The sequence below is a fragment of the Rattus norvegicus genome, chromosome 5, assembly GCF_021556685.1.
Source record: "Rattus norvegicus strain SHRSP/BbbUtx chromosome 5, alternate assembly SHRSP_T2T, whole genome shotgun sequence".
Lineage (NCBI taxonomy): Eukaryota > Metazoa > Chordata > Mammalia > Rodentia > Muridae > Rattus > Rattus norvegicus.
In genome coordinates, this window is record NC_141538.1 from 98116879 (window position 1) to 98135186 (window position 18308).

The 18308-nt window shown below is 36.9% G+C and overlaps 1 pseudogene; it reads left to right on the top strand.

Moving 5' to 3' along the window:
* The first annotated feature begins 10284 nt into the window (after nucleotides 1–10284).
* Nucleotides 10285–12630, top strand: Zcchc9-ps3 (zinc finger CCHC-type containing 9, pseudogene 3; annotated as a pseudogene).
* Nucleotides 12631–18308: the final 5678 nt, after the last annotated feature.

An 18308-nucleotide genomic window follows, 5' to 3' on the forward strand; every position in this document is an offset into this window, starting at 1 on the left:
TTTGGTGTCTTTATATATGATGGATCTCTAGGTAGGGCAGTCTCTGTTCCATTTTTTGTCTCTGTCTTTCCTTTGGGCAGGAACATTCCTGGGTTAAAAATTTTGAGATGTGTGGGTGGCCCTATCTCTTAGTTGGAGTTGTGCTTATCTACCGAAGTGGTCTCTACTACTTAGCGATTAAAAAAATGTAACGGGGAAAAAAAACTCACCCATAATGTGAAATTTTTCAGAAGCCAGGAATAGCAATGAGTCTATCAAGGAAACCAGGAAAAGCCACAAAGTGGAGAGAGAGTCTTCATGCCTCCTTTTACTGATAGGAATGTTTAGTATGTTAGAAAAGCCAGGAAAAAAAATGTTCGTTCAGAAAACAGACAGCTCTTTTGAAGATTATCAAAGTAACCCAATCTTTAAAATAGCAGGAGAAATGAGGAAGGAATTATCTTAAATAATATTCAAAATTGAGCAGAAAGCAAGCCAATGAGACAGTGTTGGCACTGCAGTATTAAGAGTATTTTGTAGCAGCACTGAGAGGGGTAGGTGGAGAAAATGAAGAGGGAATTTAATCTGGGAAAAGAGGATGCTATAAGGAGGGGGTAAATAATACTAACAATCCAAGGGTTTATAAAAAATCATAGGGAAACATTTGTTATGATTTTATTTTTACTTAAAAGTTATATACGATAAAGTTATGTCACTTGAGAAAAGGCACCCACCAAGAGCCTAAACTGTGACCAAATCTAAATGCCTATCATGGGGAACCTCTTTAGAGTTCCTATTCAAGGAAATTGAATTCAAGTTAATATAGGATATTATCATTGTCCTATTGCGAAGATCCTCCACACACTAGACAGAGGATAGAGCTGACCTTAAAGCCTCCTCCTAGACCTGCAGCTCTTATAGTATCTGAAGGTTCTATATAAGCTGTCAAGGGAAATAGCAACACTCTTCACCTGCTATATTATCTAAAAAAAACCCCAAGATATCCCAAGGGTAAAATAGTAACATTTATATATAGGGAGTAATCAATAGCTGTCTAACTGGACTTGATGCCCACTTAATAGGATGCAATTCATACCCAATTCTCTAAAACTGTGACTGGTGAGGTGTAAATTCTAGAGAAGAACTACTGCTGATCTCTTAAATGTATTCTGACTACTTGTCCTAATACCCAAAATAAATGTAGCTCTTACTACTCATCAGTAAAACATCTTTTTGCGATAGAGAACATTTCAGAAAGCAAAATCTGATCAAAATTCAGAAAACAACACTGTAGGGTGCTCAAGCCAAGTTTACAGCTACAACGCAATCTGATGCCTTAAGCTTAAAGAACAGGGCAAAAAGACATAACAGCCAGAGTGCCAGAAACTCTACTAGGAGATAATGTGCTGGCTATATGAAAAAAGTGAAGCTGAACCCCTGAAATCACAAAAAGTATGTTTATCTAAATATGACTTGCACAGTGGTAACATCAATTAACGTGCCAACATAGATGAAACCTTCTTGTTAGATAAAGTTCATGAGCTAATTTTTGATGAGAATAAAAGAACCAGTTTTCTTTAGGGAGGCATCCTCTGGTAAGTTCTAAAATGTTATTCAATCGCAATGATTCAACACTATAGGACAATAATAAATGGACTTGCCAGAAGAGGGGTGTGTGTGTGTGTGTGTGTGTGTGTGAATTTGAAGAGGTTCTTAATTTGAAAGGTGGGAGGCTACAAGGTTAGATAAAGGAGAATGAGGGCTGAAAATGTTGTAAATACAGTTCTCATAGAATTCTCAAATGTTAAGAACAAACTATATTATGAAAACATATTATTCTTCTGGGAAGAAGGGTGCCATACAAAATTAAACAGATGAAAATCACATTTGGAGAAATTGGGAAATGAGTAATATAATTATAATTAGGAAAATTCAGCTGAAACCTGGGACCCTAATGCAGAGAATTGCAGCTGATCACCAAGTTATGCTTAAGATGCATTTTCTTGAAAATAGTTTTACATTATGTGCAGTAGCCCAAATTCAGATAGGTAAATGCCATGTGTTTTTTTCTCATATATAGACTATAGATTTTAGTTTTTAATGTGTGTTTCTATGTATGTGCAGATGATGTAAAATTATAGGTCATAAAACTAGAAAAGGGCAGTCATGAGAGGGGAAGAGTTTAAAGATCACAGAAAGGGAACACAGGGTAAAGAATGCATATTCCGGGAAAAGAGAATAAGGAATAGGGGCAATTGTAGCATTGGAGCAAGTAAAAGGTCAGAGGCCAGGGAAAGAGGATCAATAAAATCAGGCTTTATGTGCAAATGTCATAATTAAAGCCATTTTTAAAAATTCTAATAAATTATAGAACTATTTAAAGACAGAAATGTCCCCTTGAAACCATGTTAACTAAGGTGCAACACATGTGTCCATTTGTGTGTATGTGGCTTTAATGCAATCTAAGTACAACTGTGCAAAAGTCCTTATATTGGTTTCAACCCACTGGGAAACTGGCTTTGCAGACATCGGACTGAATTGTTTTTGTGTCAAGTACCTTCCAAGGCCCCTTGTCTGGGAAGAAGATCTTTCACACCCACCAATTCTTGATAGGAAGAGACAGACTTTAAACTGTTAACAACTCAGGAATAAAAACATCTTGCCATGGTGAATATCTGGGAAGTAAACTATTTCCAATAAAGGATACTGTTTTTACAATGATAAAATGGGAAGGAGAATCCAGAAGTTCAGCTCTGAGAAGCTTATCAACTGTGAGGGAGAAAACTAAGTTGGCACCTGAACCTGCTGCCTCAACTTGCCCATTTGGTTTCTTTAGGATGTTTGCAAGTCTACTGTTAGATGCTGTTGCCTCTTCTGTAATCTGTTCTTTGGCTTGGAAGCTTCACCCAAAGGGACAGTCTGTCCAAATTTGGAAACTCCAGCTGGCTGGATCATCAAGCCTCCTCTGATGTGTTCTGCTGAATGCACTAGGGGACTCATTTGATAATGTTTTGCTGTGTATCTCTTTTTAATTATTCTTTTTCTTTAGCTTGATATATATATATATATATAAAGATATTTAAAAAACATATTACTTATTTAAACAAAAGGTATGGCTCTCATAGATGACTTTCATAGACCATTCTCTGAATCTTACAATGAAACTAAAAACGTATACAATGGAGTTAAACAAAAAAGTCATTTGACCTTATTCTAAGAGGACTATATAATACCTTAAGCATGTTTTATGTTGACTAATTAAGTCAAAATTGGAAAAATAATATTTTATCCATTTAAAACATTTTATAAAACTAAAATTTTAGAGGTTTTAAATATATGCAAGTATCTGCAATTATTCTTCCTACAATAAAATTTGTAAAGACTTACTCATACATTATGCCATCTTTCCAAAACTCTTTTTACTCTGCAAAGGGACAAAATGACCACAGAAGAAAAATAGTTCAAGTAAGTTCAAAATGTGAGTTTTAAGTGTTTTGTACAGCCTGTTGATTTACTAACTGTAGGTAAATGATTCAAAATTGGGCTCCAGTAAAATCTTTCAAAGATTCAATTATGCTTTTTCAAAGTAAATGCCATGGACAAAATTGTCAGTATTAACAAACCAGTTTGAAGAAAAAAAGTTGTAAAGGGTAAGAGAAATCTATTGCTCTACTTTTCCAACTTCTATTTGGAAATGGAAATTTCTTAAGAAACCAATGCTGCAAGAGAAAAGGAAATTTGCAAAGAAATTGTATCTCTTTTTCATTGTTTTTTTTTCTTTTCAGAAGATTTTTTTTCTGGAAATAAAATCCTCCTTGAGGTAAACTTCTTCATGATAGAGAAGTCCGGAGATAAGGAATTGAATTTTCCTCTTACAAGTATGCAGTTTCCTAAATGATGTTAGTGGTTTGAACTTTTTTTTTTCATGAGATGGGGAGGGACCACTAAACTCTAACACATTAACCACCAAGAAGTCTTCAGTCTCAAGTGCCATTGAGTCACTATTAACCTCAAGTTTTTGAACATAGAATTTCATTGTTTTACTTTTTAGATTGTCTTTGCTTTTCTCTTCCTTCCTATCCTTTCCTTTCCTTTCTTTCCCTTCCTTTCTTCCTTCCTTTCTTCCTTCCTTCCTTCCTTTCTTCTTCCTTCCTTCTTTCCTTCCTTCTTTCTTTTTCTTATCTTACTGTAAACAAGCAAAGATCACAGACTAAAATGCTAAAGTTATAAGCAGAATATCTTAAGACTGAATAACATTTAGCAGTAGCAATGCCACAGCATCTGTATTGTCTGATGAACTTAGTGTCTTGCTCTCATTTGACATGTGAGTCAGCAATGACAACTTGCAATTCAATCATAAGTAACCACTTTAGTGAAAGCTGTGCTTCCCTTAGAATCAGCTGTGGGAGACAATGACATATGAATATTACATGGAAGGGCTCAGCACAAATACCCTGTTTTCAAACTCCACATATTTTATTTTCCAGTTGTTTAATTTATGATTAACAGTTCAATTTTTCTTAGAAGTGCATTTACCTCTCTCTCATTCTCTGCATATATATATATATATATATATATATATATATATTCTTAAAACTATAATTAATGTTCTTCAGGTTTTCTTATCTAAATGACTCTAAAAGTAATATCGTTACACGGGCTCATTTGAGGATGAGGTATGTGATTCACAATGATTATTCAGTAATATAAAGCACTTGAATTATGCTGGGGTAATCTGGTTTCCTTCAGTGACATTTAATCTTATTTATGTCACTATGATTTAAGAATTCAAAGAGGATGAATTTTGGATATCTGTCAGTCCTAAGCTCCATTTTCAAAGAACTTTTTTGCTGAAGTCTGTCAGTAAACAGCACTTCTTTGCACCATTTATGAGGTGTTTCCATTTGATTATGTGGAAAGCCCAAGGAGATCGATGGGAAATCCGAGTAGCTCTTCTTAAACTACCGTCCATCTTTCAAGGATTTCACTAAATGAACCACAAAAATATAGACTGAAGATGTATTTTCAAACTCAAGTCACACAGAGTGACCCCAGGAAAAACTATTCAGAAATACATTAGTAGAAGTAAGTGACTGTATGGGGTAGAGAAAGACATATCTGAGAGATGAGGTGAGAATGCTATCATGTATGGTCCAGGTAGTTCTCATCCCTCAATGCCATATACGTGTGAATATATATGAATATTTTATGTATATTATATATCACACACACATATATGAATATTATATGTATATTATATATCATATACATATGAATATTATATGTAATATATTATGTAAATATGCACATATATGAATCTTATATATTCATTTTTCTCCAGTATGTGCAAGTAAAGATCATACTAAAAAGCCAAAGTATGTGTGTGTTTTATAATGTCTGTTTTCTTACTTTAATGCAAATAAAATATGGAGTCTTAATTAATTTGGAAGAACCACTGATTTTAACAATTTTTCAACTAAGTGATCCTTAGTCAAACAGGTAGTTTTGAACTACAAAATTCTTAACACTGCACTCTGTCACAAGTGCATTATATAATAAGTGTAAAAATTGAGGGGTAAAAGGGGTACAGAATCCAGTAAATTTGGTATTTTATCATAGAAGATAAAATTTAAACTTTGATGTATTGGTTTTTGGTACACTTTCAATGGTTGTCTTGAAAGAAATTCACAAAGAAACAATATGGAATAAAAAGGGATACATGTTTTTTAAATAAAAATAAAGACTATTTTCATGAAAATATATGATGTACTTTGAGCATGTTCCTCATTCTATCATATGACAAACCCAGGGAAAGGAAAACATTTGAAATGCACCTGGGATTACAGCTTAATATAGAGATATTGTTAATTTCAAGAATTTGACAATTTAAAAAACGGTAAAGGGCCAACGAATCAAAACTTCTGTGAGAAAAAATAAGTATGGATTTATAGAGCAATCAAATAAGTATGATCCAATTTCAATCTGATTGAAAGGCAGGTTTTCTTTTATTTCTTTAAATCATGTTAATAGAATATATTTTGACCATGTTTTTAACTTCATTCCTTCTAGGTAGGTCCCATCTGCATACCCACCAATGTTTATGTTCTTTCTCTTTCAAGAAGCAAAACAAAATTCCATAAAGACACAAAAATGAAGATAACTCAAATAAGCAAGACAAAAAGAACATTTAAAAAAACTTAAAACAAAAAGTTCAGAGAGAGAGAGAGAGATAGAGAGAGAGAGATAGAGAGAGAGAGAGAGAGAGGGAGAGAGAGAGAGAGAATCAAATACATGTTTCCTTTTCTGTTAGACTTACTACTTGACGGCATAATGTATGCATGTAGACTTACTACTTGAGGGCATAATGTATGCATGAGTGAGGGTCTGACTGATTTATCCCAATGGCATTCCATGGTGAAAACCTGTTGTCCCTTTGCCAGTGGGAATCAATAATAAATAGATTTTGCTTAGAGAAAGGACTTCATGTCCACTTTCCCTTCTCAGCTTTAGAACTCAATATATCTTGAAAATGTGCAGGTGTTGTGTATGTCACCATACTTTCTAGTGTATGATCTTTACTTGTAGTCAGAGTAGAAAAAGAAATATATAATATATATATATATATATATGTATATATAATTTATATTATATATTATACATATATTACATATATGTATCAGTCCTTGTGTGTCTTGAAGACACTGTTTCTTGCAGTCATTCATCAGCTCTGACTCTTACATTCTTCCCAGCTCTTTTTGTTCAGATGCCAGAATCTTTTGGGAAGTGTTTTACACTCTTTCATTGCTGGTGGGATTGCAAGCTGCTACAACCACTCTGGATATCGGTCTGGCAGTTTCTCAGAAAATTAGACATAGTACTACCTGAGGACCCAGCTATACCACTCCTGGGCATATACCCAAAAGATGCTCCAACATACAAGAAAGACACATGCTCTGCTATGTTCATAGCAGCCTTTTAATAGCCAGAAGCTGGAAAGAACTCATATGTCTCTTGACAGAGGAATGGATACAGAAAATGTGGCATGCTTACACAATAAAGTACTACTCATCTATTTAAAAACAATGACTTCATGAAACTATTAGGCAAATGGATGGAACTAGAAAATGTCATCCTGAGTGATGACATTTTGTGATACAGTCACAAAAGAACACACATGTTCACTGATAAGTGGATATTGGGCAAATAATACAGAATACCCAGGACACAATCCACGGAACTCAAGAAAGTTTATAAGCCAAAGGTCCCAAGTGAGGAAGCCTCAATCCCACTTGGGAGGGAGAAGAAATCAGTCACAGTAGGCGTGGAGGGAGGGAGGGACCTGGCTGACAAAGTCAGCAAGGAGGGGAAGAGAGGAGTATGATCAGGTATTTGGGGGGACAGGACTGATGCCCTCAGGGCCAGTAGAAAGTATAGAAACAGGCAACCTTGGAACGTAGGACAAAGGGGGACCCTCTAGAATGTACCAGAGACCTGGGTGGTGAGAGACTCTCCAGACTTAAAGGAAGGGACCTTAGATGAAATGCCCTACAGTGGGGAGAAGGGAATGTGTAGAGTCTACCTCCAGTAAAAAGAGAGAGCAGTAAGTAGAGGGGTGGGGTTGCCACCAAAACTCTGATCCAGAATTGTTCCTGTCTGGAAGAACTGCAGGAACAAAAATGGAGAAGAGCCTGATGAAAAGGAGGTCCAGTGACAAGACCAAACTGGGATCCACCCCAGGGGGAAGCCCCAAGGTCTAACACTATTATTGATGCTACAGTGAGCTTACAAACGGGGTCTTACCATGACTGCCCCAAAAGTCCCAGCAAGCAAATGAAAGTATAATTTGTAGATATTTACATCCAATGGACACAGGCACAGTTGGTGACCCTTCTGGTTTAAATTAGGGGAAGACCAGCAGTTCCAACTAACCTGAACCCCTGGGATCTCTGAGCCACTAAGCCACCAACCAAGCAGCATACACCAGCTGATATCAAGCCCCTGACACATATACAGCAGACCATATGATGTTCAACTCACAGACAATATGAAGCTCAAGATTAAGGAAGACCAAAGTGTGGATGTTTCAGTTTACTTAGAAGGAAGAACAAAATAATCATGGGAGGAACTTGGAAAGAAGAAAGGAGTGGGAAGTGGAGTAAAAGGTGGCAGGATCAAGTATGGAAAGAAAAGGGGGAGATTGACACAGGGTTTGGAAATTGAACAGAGGTGTGGATTTATGAGGGATGAGAAATTGGGTGTAGCCACTGGAAAGTCCAAGATGCCTGGAAAAAAAGAGGCTCTCAGGACTCAACAGAGATTTTAGTAGCTGAAATACCCAACAAAGAGGAGAGAGAAGCTGTAGAGACCATATGGAGAGGTCAGGCATGGCCCGTGGTTGAAGAATGGGGCCACCTGCCCATCTCCATAATTTTAATCCAGAATTGCTTCTGTCTTACAGAAACACAGGGACAAAAAGTAGAGCAGAGACTGAAGGAAACGTCATCCAGAGACTGCCCCATCTGCAGATCTATACCATATGCAGACAACAAAACCTAGATGCCAAGAAGTGCTTGCTGATAGGAGCCTGATATAAGTGTCTCCTTAGAGGATCTGCCAGAATCTGAGCAATACAGATTGGGATGTTTGCAGCAAACCATTGGACTAAGCATGGGGACCCCAAGGGAGGAGTTAGAAGATGGACTGAAGGTACTGAAGGGTTTTGCAACCCCATAGGAGGAACAAAAATAACAACCAACCATGCCCAGAACTCCCAGGGACTAAACCACCAACCAAAAATTACACATGGAGGAACCCATGGCTCCAGCTGCACATGTAGCAGAGGATGACATTAATTTGCATCAGTGAGAGAAGGCTCTTGGTCCTGTGAAGGCTTAATACCTCAGTGTGAGGGAATGGTGGGGTGTTGAGTAGGGGTAGGGCAGGTGAGTGGGGGATGACCCCCTAGAAGCAGAGGTTGGGGTTAAGGGATAGGAGGTTTGGGGAGGGGAAACTAGGAAAAGGGAAATGTAAATAAAATAACCAAATAAAAACATCCCATCTAATGATGAGTTTTTCAGTCTCTCTCTTTCTGCACATTGTCCAATTCTGGGTATCTAAGTAAATTACCATGACCGGAAAGAGAATTCTTCTCTGATGGAGTTTGATCAGGACAATGCTAAATGCAGCACGTGTCATTAGGAATCATTTTATTGCTCTGTTTCTTTATCAGAATACTGGTATTGTTTTCCCCTAAGCCCATGGCCTATCTATCATCTTCTTGATTACTTTAACAGTATCAGGTATGGGTTTCATCTCTTGGAGTAAACATTAAATCCAATCAAAAAGTGATTGGTTTCTCCCATAACATCTGGGGCACTTATGTACTAGTGCATCTCGCAATCAGTTTGCGGTAGTAGGTCCCAGGGTGTGTATCTGGATGATACTGATGACTACCCTTATCCTGCTTTAGTATGCAGTGTACCTTCAAGCACCATGTACACTTGTCAGTAGGGGGTAAAACTTCCTGTAGGTACCAGCTCTACTTCTCTATGATCAATGGCACGAGCAAATAGTGTCTTCAGCAATAGGGACTTATCAAGGTACTGAGAATAACCGTAGCAATAGTCTGTAATGTCTAAGAGGATTCCATGTGACCTCTTTAGCATGCGATTCAATAAGATACAAGCCATTCCTTGGGAAAGAAGTTTTTTTATATTTGTGGAGACAACAGTAAGCATGTGTATTTTGGATGTGTTCCAGACTGGCACTTCCATAATTTCCCTGCAGCTTGAACTTTTATTATTTTTTTTCTGGTTCAAGGTATCTCTTGCAGAGTTTTGTAGGACAATGGGGAGTTCTTAGCGTATACCCTGCGATTAAAGACTAAGTGAACAGACTGCCAAGGCATAATGTTTTCAAAAACATTAAGAGGTGAGCCTATCGTGAAGTCTTTGATTGATGGAATGAGTGACCTTAAATTAAATTATGGAATGGTATAACCCCCACCTGAGTCTGTGTGGCTTTCTGTTTGACAGCAGACACAAATATCTGCATGTCCATGCTTTCTCTATGATGCCTGTGGCCTAGAATAAGCTGATATCCTTTAACTTAAAATTGCCAAGTCCTTAAACTTCTAAAACCACAAATAATGCAAAACTTACCTCAACAAAAATTAAAATAAAAACCAAAGAAAAGAATAAAAATATTAAGAAAAGGTGACCCTAAACAGGTAAGTTATTACTAGTCAACATTCCAGAAGTTGGCCAAATGCTAAGTGTTTGGTTTGGCATTCAGAGAAAAGGGAGTATGATTAGTAGAGACAGGGAAGAAGGTGGATGGGTGACACTTCTGGCTGCCAACAAATATGTAGCTCTGAGTAAGACTGTTAACAGTTCTGCTTTGTACAGGGTAAACAGTAACTGTCATCACCACATCTCTAGAGAGACCTATTTCCACACATGTAAAACAGTTCATAATAATATTCCTATAGCATCAACTACTGCAAAAAGGAACATCAGCTTCACTGGGAAAACTCTAGAGCTATTTATGAACTTTATCAGGTCAAACCAAGTTTAAAACCAACAAGAACCAAACAAAAATCTGTCAAAATAGTGTATCTCTTCTTTAGGAAACTATCCATATTGTAATCACCATTCCATTTCAGTTTTACATATCCTTCACTATCCCTCTGAGCTCAGCATTCTGCACCACAAAAACCAGGCACCAGAAGTGTAAATTAGCATCACCGTGTACACTGGGAAAAATAACATGCGAAAGAAACAAGTTTGGGTTGGGTTGTTTGTGACCAACCTATTGAAACCAGGAACTGTTCTCCTCCAGTTCCCTTAGCAGTGGCAACAATTGTGGTACATTCTTTGAAACGCCTGCCTACTATCAATTTTAAACTTTCTTCTTAACTTCAGAGTTCTAGAGGAGAAAAATGTGCTTGGATCTGTTGCTTACTCTTCCTAATGCTTGTGTTTATCGGAATGACATATTAGGTAAAAGAATCACCCACTGAGGGGGTGGGGGATACTGAAAATATTTGCAGAAAGGAACTTGTTAGTTGAAATGCCATCCTTGACCTTTTCTGCTCCCTTTATCTGGGACATAAAGAGTATGCCCTTTATAATGAGTGTCGCAGAAAAGAATGAGGGAGGCAAAGCCATATGAAGCCAATGTATTTGCCAAAATCACCAAGTCAACCCTAGAACTGATATGCTCACTCGTCTCAATCCATAACCAAATCAAACAAATAGAAAGCTTTAAGGCAGGGACTTGTCTTTGAGATTTTGATATCAAGAATGGGTAAATAATGACTAGAAATAAGTTATGACTGAAATGTGACAGGACTAGAAAAAATGTAAAACACTTTTAGGTGAATGGAACTCGAAATTTTGTTTAGGGGAGAGTTAAATAATTCCAGCTACGGAAAAGAATTAGGAAAGAAGCAGAAACCTAGTTAGGTAGGAGGAGAGCTGACACTAATTCAGTTTAATTCAATCCTCTAAACATAGAATAGCAGAGAAAACAAAATCCCTTTCTGTGGACACAGTAATATATGTCTTTTACGAATATATGGGCATATGTGTTACACATAGATTTATAAACTACAGTAAATGTCTAAAAGAAACAAATCTAGAGAAAATTAAATGTGTGCAAGATGGCAGGGGAAGTTTCTAGGTCACCAACTTGAATCTACAATATTACTATATTTGCTGAGGGTTATGTATTGGATTTAACTCAGAGCAGGATCATAACTGGACATTAAGAAATGTCTAGAGGGCTCATTGTCTCAGCTGATCTGCAGGATTCAAACAGAATTAGTAAAACCCCTCTGATACAACCATGGCAGATGGGCTAGAGTTAATACTTTAAATAGTAAGAGACCCTTGGTGGGAACATCATGAGAATACATGAAGTAGGGCTCTGCAGAGAGAGCAAAGAAAACCTTCAAAATCATAAGCAATGTCAAATCATTTAAAGAATGATGCACCTCAAGCAAAACGGAAAAGGAACAAAAAGAAAAAAAGAGTGCTCGAAAGAAGAAGGGGATGGATTTCATGTAATACCTGGAACAGAGCTCACAGATGCTTCACAGTGGAGAGCTGATAGGATCAGACAAGCAGGAAGTAAGAGGAGAAATTGCAGCTGTCCTTAAAGGACAATAAACAGGAAGGAAGGCAGCTAAAAAGACAAGCAGCAAAGAAAAGGGCAATGGTAATGGTATATTTCCACTGTAAAAAAACCTGGCTATGGGATTACTAATTGCCCAAGTGAACTATAATGTGGAGATATGGACACTGGTATTTACCACTACTGCAGGTCCATGGAGAACAACATTGCGACCTGCAGAGGTGAATTCGGTGAATTTTCCTTTGCCAAGGCTTTTTTCTGTGGAGAAATGGGACACCTTTCTAGGTACTGTCCTGGTAGTGCCGAAGGAGCCTACATTGATAGTGGCAGCTGTAAACTCTGTGGCTCTGTTGGACGTTTTAAGAAGGTTGCCCTGAAGATCAGAATTTAAATCCAATCACCACAGTTGGTTGCTGTGCAAAAGGAATGAATGCAGACCACAAAGATATTATGAATGTGACCAAACCGCAGAAAGCTTAAACGAAAGTACCCAAAGTTGTTAATTTTTTTTTATAAGAATTGGCACTGTTGTTAATTACCACCTCAAGTTTACTTTCCAATAGAGGCCTTTAAAGGTTCGAGCTGGGCACCTATGGAGGCAAGCCTGTATGACAGAAGCCTGCTATCTGTTTATCAAGAGTACAGTGTGACTAGACATGTGTGTGTGTGTGTGTGTGTGTGCACGCGCGCGCTTACGCGCATGTGTAAATCTGTGTGTCTGTCTAAATTTGAGAAAGATTCTATGTAGCTTCTGTGTATCTGTCTGCATTTGAGAAAGATTGAGTGTATTCCAAATTGGCTTCAAACTAGTAATCCTGCATCCAGAGTACTGAGATTACAGGCAAAGTGCCTGGGAACATCTTTTAACAGATGGAAAAAGGACATAATTAAGTGCCTGTATATCTGACTGTGGAGGCTATCTCTATAAATGTAAACTATGAATCAAAACTGACAACTAAACAAAGCAAATACCTTTGGGTTTGTGAATAAGTATTTTGTTATATGCTATTAATTCAGACTATCAATTTATTGTAATAGAAATTTATATGTTGTCGAAATCTATACTTATTACTGAAAAATTATATGTTTGTAAAAAATACTAGAGAGAGAAAACATTTAAAGAAAGTATAATTTGGGGATGAGATTAACTGGAATTTTTTACTCATGAATATAAGAGAGTAGGCACAAATATTATTTCAACATGCCAAGTTATTTATCTTGAGTCAGCACTTCATAATATTTTGAAGCTGAATAGAATTTGAGAATACAATACACAACTCCTTCCATGAGAAGCAGCTTGTGACTGACAGACTGACCTAATTACCTTCATTCACTGTGGTTATATTTCTGAAGGGTGATTCAGTTTTTATTAACAGAATGTTATTAACAGAATGTGAATTGCTATCTACTAACATACAATTAAAACAATCATGAAAGCAGAGCACTGGTGACTGCAGGTTACATGCTGACATCTATTGAATAAACTATGTAGCCATGTAGGAGATCTGAGTCTATCATTAAATCAGAGTTAGGGAGGAAGAACTTATCTTGGTTTGCATTTACAATTAATAAGTTATGCCTCTTCTTTATCCCCAAGCTATTTTTTTTAATTTAACCCCCTACATTCATGTTCTCTTCATTCATAAGCTCAGAAAACCAGAGTTACTGAAAACAACTCACAGGATAAACACAGGTGGAGGAAATGATGAAATCCCTGACTCATAGCCCTTCCTTCTTGGTCCGGTGTGAGTGACCGTGAAGCTTGGCAGCTCTTTGTCCTGAGTGCTTCCTGTGCACGCTCCTTCTCTCATGTACTCCATGTTATGATTTCACTGGAACACCATTTTACTGCTTCGTTGAAAATTGGTTGCATTTAGAGAATGGATTCAAAATACCTTTCCTTGATTTCCTTGGTTGTTTATAATTGAACAACAGTGAATAAAGTTAATGACTGATGCCAGATTCCACTCCATGCTCTATCTTACATCATATTTTGAGCACTTCAAATATAGCATCTAAATAATTCCATATATGAACTTCCTTACCCCCCTCAACACACACCCACACCCACACCCATACCCACACACACACACACACACACACACACACACACACACACACACACACAAACAAACAATTTGAGGTTAAAAAATACTATCATGATATTTTATTGGCAGGGAAACTGAAGCTATGCAAATAATTTCTCAATAGCTAGCTTAATGAGTCCTTAGGTGTAGAACACTGCAGAAGTCTCAAGTCTTTTTCCTGTTCTAAATGATGTTGGTGTTTGCTTAGTTATGCAGTGTAAGCCAGTAGTTTTCAGAATTATAGCTCAGCTGCTGCCTTTGTGAGGGTCACAAATATGACACAGAGTTATTTGAAACTTTCAAGTAATTAAATGAAGAATAATTTAATATTATTTTCTATAATCTAATAAGTGAAATTTCTTATATCAGAGACTTGACTTTACACATACACACTATATATATTATTTTTCTATATCTATATCTATATATGTATATATTATTTTTACTAATCATTCCATTCATTTACATCTCAAGGATATCCCACTTCCTGGATACCCTTCCATCAACCCCCATCCCACATCTGCCCTCTCCCCTCCTCTTTGCCTATATGAGAGTTCTCCTCCACCGACCCACACTCTCCTACCCCGCCACTCTAGCATCCCCCTACACTAGGGCATCAAGTCTTCCTAGGACCAAGGACAGGACCCATTGCTGACTTTATATTTTTTTTTGAGAAACATCAAACATTTATAATTTTTATTGTATGCACATATTTTATATAAAGGTTTGGAATCTTATTTTCTATTAGGAAGCACTTTCTTTACTAAAGGTTTATTTATGCATTATTTTATGTGCATGTGCCTGAGAGTATGTGTGTCCATCAAATGCTTATTGGTATCCTCAGAAGAGGGCATTGAAGTATCTAGAACTGCAGTTACAGATGTTTGTAGACAGGTCTTGTGCAGGAGGTAGGATGTGACCCTCTGAAGAGCAGCAATTGTTGCTAACTGCTGACACATGGCTTCAGAACCAGGTGATTCATTTAATTTTTCATATTCATAGTCATTTGTCTTTAGTAATGGAAATGAATGAGAACAGTGAAGACTTATGGTCTCCTTGCTGCTCTTAGACCTATTGTCATATACAGTTCCATTAGAGGTTTTTCAAAATTTGTTCCTAGGCCTTGAGTGTCCCGTGCAGATCAAAACAAAGGCTTATCCCAATGGGGACTGACAATCCTCATTGTGATGGTAGTTTGAAAACCGTTCATTACCTCAGAAGTAAATGTCTCATAACCAACCCCTTGAAATCTCAAAATTGTTTTCCTTTCTCTTTCTATTTTCTCATAAAGGCTTGTAGTTTCATGTATATGTAACTTACACTTTTAAATGAATCAGCACCTATTTTTTCTTTATTTTGATTACTTTTAACAATTATTGAGAATGTAATTTTTCACTAAGTAATTTCTTTATTTCAAATCAGTTGTTCAATTTGCTCATTTCTAAAACACAAAAACAAGTCTTTTGTTTGCTTCTAAAGATAGAATTATGGGAACAAATAATAACATGAAAGCTGTTCTTACCTGCAGGTTTCAAAGTAAGAAACTATGTAGGGTGTTGATGGGCTGGCTTTTCACTCCTTGGGTACTACATATAGCAAAATGGATAGCACATTATTTCATATCTCAGATGGTAATCTTCCATATGTAATAAATGTTGCTGATATTGTTGTTTTTACTTGGTCTTTTCATGTAGTTCAGAGTAATCTGGATGTCACTTTCTAATCCACATTAGCCTAAATATCATAGTAATCTTTATGTCTCAATTTCTCAAATGCCAGGATTTTTTTTACATACTTTTACACAATCATTGATGTTTCCAATAGAGTATCTATTGAACTACTTTGTCCTGTTAAGGTGGGAAGTAGGGGTGGTTGAGTGGAGAAACAACCTCATAGAAGAAGGGGGAGGGGAGAATGGGATAAGAGGTTTATGGATGACAAACCGGGAACAGGGATAATATTTGAAATGTAATTAAAAAGTTAATTTTCCAAAAAATTTTTTAAAAAGAGCCAGAATAATGGTTCCCCAATGATGTCTACTTACCAACCCCCCTAACAAAAATGAAAACAGAAAAGAAAGAAGAAAGGAAGTGAAGTGATATCTAATCACAGAATATATTTTCCACCTCTCTAAGCACTCCTTTCCTGCACATCCTTTTTTTTGTGGCCTTATTTTCCTCTCACGTGTACTTTAATTGTTTGTTTACTTATCATCTGTTCCCTAAAAGAATATAAAAATCCTATGATTTTGTTTCTTTCTTGGCTATTAAAGGTAACTAGTTTGACAAGTGCCCATCTTCCGCAAACCTCCCCCATTGTAGGACATACCTGTTTGTCTTATACATAGGTACTCCTAAGCTCTATCAAACCCATTCCCTTTCGGCTGATTAGTGAATAGTCATCCTCTAGTAAAGGTTAGCTCCATCAATGGGATAAGGCACAGTCACCCCCTGCATTAGGTACAATGAACAAGGCCATCAGGGTATGTATGCTGGTTGATAGGCGCGGTTGGGTTCTGGTTGCAAAAGAAAATTGTCTTGTCCAGTGTTTTAATTAGGGCTTCTCTTGCCACAGACACCATGACTAAAAAACAAGTTTCAGAGGACAGGGTTTATTGGCTTACATTTCTACATTATAGTCCATGGCTGAAGGAAAACAGGACAGAAACTCAAACAGGACATGAAACTCCAGGCAGGGGCTGATGCAGAGGCCATAGTAGTGGTGCTGCTTACTGCCTTGCTTCCCATGATTGTTCAGCCTGCTTTCTTATAGAACACGGCACCATCATCCAGGGATGGCACCATTCATCCCAGAAAGGCAGAGTTTCTGCTTTCAATCACTAATTTTAAAACATGCTCTATAGCTGGGTCTTATGGAAGTATTTTCCCAATTAAGGATTCCTCCTTTTAGAAAATTCTAGTTTGTAATTCTTGTAGTATCAAGTTGTCTTAAAACTCTCCAGCATATTTGCTAATCTTTATTTTTTGCATATTTATTTATTAGCTATAAAGATTATTACTTCTCCACCCAGTTCAGGAATAATTGGTCAGCTCTTGGGTTTCTAAAATAGCTTTGTACTAGTTAGTTTTCAGTTGCTGTGGTTAAGACACCATGACACAAGCCATTACTAGAAGAAGTGGTTTTTTTGGACTTACAGTCAAAGGGCTAAGGGTCCACCATGACAAGGAACCATGTCAGCAAGAGGCAAGAATGATAGTAAGAGCAGGAAGCTAAAGGCTCTCATCTTCAGACTAAAAATGGAAGAGAGTGCAGGGACTATGATAATCTGAGACTTTTTTAATTTCAATATCTACACTCAGCGACATACTTCCTCCAGTATGACCGCCCTTCCTAAACCTCCTCAAAACTGCACGACCAAGAGGGGATCATGTGTTTAAAAGCCCAAGACTATAAAGGACATACTTTATTCCAACCACTGTATTCCAATCCTGACCTCCATTGGCTCATGGTGATATTATAGCATAAAATAAGCTTAGTCCCACTTTAAAAGTCCCCCATATTCTTTCAGATTCTAAATACTATTTAAACGTCTGACCTCTTTGTGAAATGCAAGGTAATTTCTTATTTTTAATCCTCCTGTAAAATAAAAAAAGAAATTCATATAATTCTAACATATAGGGCAAAGAATATACATTACATTAAAGTTGGAATAGAACATATTGAAGATGTTAAGGACTAGGTTAAGTATTTTGGCCTAGATGAGCTTATAATGCCTAGGTAAAATGTTACTGTGTAAATGGAATATTAAGGCCTATGTAACTGTTACTCGTCTAGCTTGGCATTTTGTGCTATTACAAATTTTATAAAAACCTTCATATATATATGTATGTATATATATATATATGTTTGTTCTTCAATAACTAGGAAATTTCTCATCCTCAAATTGTTACATACTCTGTTATGTTCTGTGCTCTAGGAAACCAATCATGGTATAAATCAATAGAAATACTTCAGGTAATTGCTCACAACAAGCTGAAACTTGAACGAACCAACCAGTAGTACTACCTGGATCTGTTCTTTAGCTTTTACAGTATTAAATTTTATAAGCTGCCCCTGGGATGGGTGCTAACATAAGAGAGACATCTG